The following is a 4,513-nucleotide window of genomic DNA, read 5'->3' as shown; positions in this document are numbered from 1 at the left end:
ATAACTCACCGTTAGCTTTGAAAAATTGTATGTATAAACATAAACTAGTTGTATATGGCGACACTGTCATATAAAAACACGTTTCAATTCACATGGAGAAGGAAAGATACATATAGGAGATTAGACTACTGGATCGTATCAAAAGCATTACATACAAATGGCGATATAGTGCATACTGACATAAGGCCGACCGTATTTACTGATCACCAGGCGATTTCACTTAAATTGTTTATAGATCAATGTGAAAAAGGTCCAGGTATCTGGAAAATAAATAATAGCATTTTAGAAGACAGCACTTATTCCTTTAAAATATTAAAAATTATTGAGAAGTTAAAAAAAATGAATATAATCTAAATCCAGAGCTTCTGTGGGAGTATCTGAAAGTGAAAATAAAAGAATACACATGTAAATATTGTGCAAAAAAAGAAAAAAAAAGAAAAATTACTTAGAGAAGTCAATGTACTTACAAATAAGTTAAACATTGTTTACGATAAAGATATTGAATCTGTTTTGAAAAGTAAGACAAAAGAATTAGAAGCTATCTATGAGTCCGACGTTCGAGGCGCACAAATTCGCTCAAGAATACAATGGTTCGAAAAGGGTGAAAAAACAATAAATTCTTCTTAGGGCTAGAGAAAAGCAAGGCAAAAAGAAAACACATCACATGTGTACTAAAAGAAAATGGTAAATGCACGTCAAATATTGGTGATATCCAAAAAGAGCAAGTTAAGTTTTATGGAAACCTATACAAAAATAAAAATATACCTGAGATAATGATTAATTCATATCTAAAGAAAACGAACCTTAAAAAAAATATGAATATGAAGGTGAAATCACGGTTGAGGAATGCACAAATTCTGTTTATAAAATGAAGCTTAATAAAAGCCCTGGTTCTGATGGACTTAGCGTAGAATTCTACCGTTATTTTTGGGAAGATCTTAAGTATATTTTATGTAACGCTCTAAACTATTCTTATAGAAATAATAAATTAAGTACTACTCAAAGATTGGGAATAATTAATTTACTATTCAAAAGTGGAGAAAGAGAAAGGCTCGCCAACTGGCGGCCTATTACATTATTAAATGTAGACTACAAAATTATGGCCCACGTCCTTTCTGATAGATTACAAACAGTTATTGGGTTGATTATGATCAAAAAGGCTACATTACTGGGATATTCGGTGGTGAAAATGTAAGATTAGTGAACGATATTCTTTTTTACTCAAATAAACACTTAAAACCCGGTGCAATGATCTTTTTAGACTTCACAAAGGCATTTGACTCAATTGATAGGAATTTGATGATTAAAGTGCTTGAAAAATTTGGGTTTGGTAAATCTTTTCAAAGGTGGATAAGTACAATATACACAGACACAGAATGTATAGTCACAAATAACGGATGGAGCTCAGATCGTTTTAATATGCGAGGTGGTGTGAGACAAGGATGTCCACTTTCGTCTTTATTGTTTACACTAGTCGTGGAAGTTATGGCCGTAAATATTAGGAGCAATCCCTTGTGCAAAGGCTTTGTATTACCACAAAATAAAAGCAAGAAAAATTAAAAAAAAGTTGTGAAAATTGCACAATTGGCCGATGACACTGTCATATTTTCACAAGATGAATACAGCCTTGTTCATTTTTTTAAGGAAATTGAAACTTTTTGTAAGGTCTCAGGGTTAAAGTTAAATAAAGATAAATCAAAAGGCATTTGGTTAGGCACATCAAAAGATAATCTATCGAATCCTCTGAATATTGTTTGGACAAAAGAACCTGTAAAGTTTCTGGGGATTTACGTAGGATATGATGAAAATACATGTAGGAAAAATAATTGGGATAACAAAATTACAAATTTAGAAAATACCCTAAAATTGTGGGAAAAAAGACATTTATCTTTCTTCGGAAAGATTACCATAATTAAAACTATGGCTATATCCAAACTTATATATAATGCCAGTATAATAAATGTTCCAAAACAAGTATTTAGAATCAACCAATATGGGAAAATAAGTTTATAACTGTAGGCAAAAATTCAATGTACTTTAAAGTTTGGATAAATTCAGGTTACAAATCGATAGGTGACATTTCAATAGACGATAGATTATTAGCGCCAAATGAATTGATCCCAAAACTTTTACAAAAAGAAAATGGCATAATTGAATATATCACCCTTATAAATGCAATACCAAAAGAATGGAAAATGATAATTTCAAAAGGAAAAAATGATAAGGTACAAAAATATAAAAATAATGGCAATTCTTTCTTCAAAAAAGGTACAAAAAACTCTTTTTATTACTGGCAATTTATTTCAGACATTAATACCATTCCACTAGCTGAACAGAAGTGGGAGTTAGAGTGTAATATAAATCATATTAACTGGGATGAAGTATGGTATCACCGAGTTAAATGTATGAAATATAACACAAAAGTTGTTCAGTTTTTATTTAAACTAATACATCGAATTTTACCATGTAATAAAAGACTGAAAATATGGAAATTAGTCACAAATGATAAGTGTAATAATTGTTGTAAACTGGTAGAAGACGAACACCATATGTTATTTATGTGTTCAAAGATAAAGCCTATAAATAAATAAAAACGGTTATTTGGATTTCTTTTACATTAGAGGTTAAACTTCAAATTGAAAATGAATACGTATGTAACATAGATAAAGCAAATATGAAATGGTCACGTGTAAAAGATATTCTTTTGAAAGCGTTAGCCTAATTCCTAATTGATTAATTTTTTTTTCTGTGGTTTTGCATATATTTTAATTAATTACAATGTATAATGTGAGAAATGTCTCTTTTTCTTAAGTTTGTCATAAATTTTGAACTTTGAATTTGTGTGCGTTGTAAACATTATGATATTTGTGCTGTAAATCACTTTGCTTATGATTGAAAATGTAAACCAAAAAAGTAAAAGGGAAAAAAAGAAATAATGAAAATTTCGTAAAGGAAAAAAGGGGAAAAAAGAATGAAAGAATGTGAAAGGTGTAAAAAGAATGTCTATTACAAAGGTACAGTAATTAAGGTTAAAGAAAATGAAAAACAGGAGGAAACAAAAATATTTAATAATTAGTACACTGTAGTGTATGTGTGTTTGTTTTATTTGGGGGTATGCTTTTTTACGTAGGCCTATGTATATGTGTAGGTTATTGGTGAGTATGTGTGTGGGTGTGGGCGTGGGTGTGTGTTTGTTGGTGTATTTATGTATGTATTTGTGTGTGTGTGTGTGTGTGTGTGTAGGTGTGTGTGTGTGTGTTTGTATAATACATACGGTATATTGCATGTATGTATAGGCATGGAGGAAATAAATTATGGGAAATGTGCAATTTTCTCCCACTTGTATGTATGCTTATATAATTTAATTAATTTTTCTTTTAAATTTGTTTTATATTGCATAAATGTGCATATAATGCATATGTAAATATTGGTACAGCATAAGATCACTGTATAATAGGAGAGGAAACGAAAAATTGAAAATCATGAAAAAAGAGGACAAATAAAGGTGGGTGATCCCCACGAAAGACAAAAAAAAAAGTAATTATATGTCATCCAGAACTATGCTCACTCATTAGCAAGAATGAGTTAGTGTCAACTTGTCGTCATAGAAAAAAATATTTAATTAGCAACAGATATGCATCAGTGAACATAATAAACAGTCCGACTCCCTGATTAGCCATTTAAATTATAATCCCTAGATCGCACCAATAAACAATAGGCTTTGTAACATAGTAATTTAGTTCGACTTCCTGATTAGCCTTTTAGTTATATTTATTTATTTATTTATTGACACTTCACCTTTAGAACGGTGGCACACACAACTCGTGTGGTGCGGTCGGACAACAATAACAAATAAAATACAAAAGTAAACAGCCAAATACAAAAACAAATCGTATAAAGAAAAGCACAACAAATTAACCTGGAATGTAAATAAATTAAAAGCCAATAGCTTAACTCAAAAAGTTTTAACTATAGGCTTAAATTTTGAAAATGTAAACTATAGGTACAGAATCAAAACGTAAAAAAGAAATCAAAATTAAACAGGAATTAAAAAATCAAGTAAAAATAAGAAAAAGCACCAAAATCATAAACATATGTATACATATATACATATATATACACATACATACACACACATATATACATATAAACATGTACACATATTCACATATATACATAAACATACATTCGCACATGCTTGCATAATGTACATACTGTATAAACTCATAAAGAAAACAAAAATTTAAAGCAACAATACACTAGGTTTAAACCATTTTCCAGTTAACTCAGAGTCTTTTGTAATTCTGAGCGTTATAAACCCTTTGATATTGTGTCATTCATGTTTTTACAATTCGCCTGATGATTGTGGCCCCGTGTGGTCATATGAAACAGATTTGTAGCGATTAAAGATATGAAGTAATAAAGTTCATCTGCTATTTGTTTTATTTCTATTAAGCTCTATCTGAGATATCGAGCACTCTACGTCATAGATGATCTGGAACATCTCGTTTAT

The sequence above is a fragment of the Anneissia japonica genome, unplaced genomic scaffold (genome assembly GCF_011630105.1).
Source record: "Anneissia japonica isolate Jap-2015-1 unplaced genomic scaffold, ASM1163010v1 scaffold12239_len12410_cov196, whole genome shotgun sequence".
In the NCBI taxonomy this organism is placed as follows: Eukaryota; Metazoa; Echinodermata; class Crinoidea; order Comatulida; family Comatulidae; genus Anneissia; species Anneissia japonica.
This window is presented reverse-complemented; position numbering follows the sequence as displayed.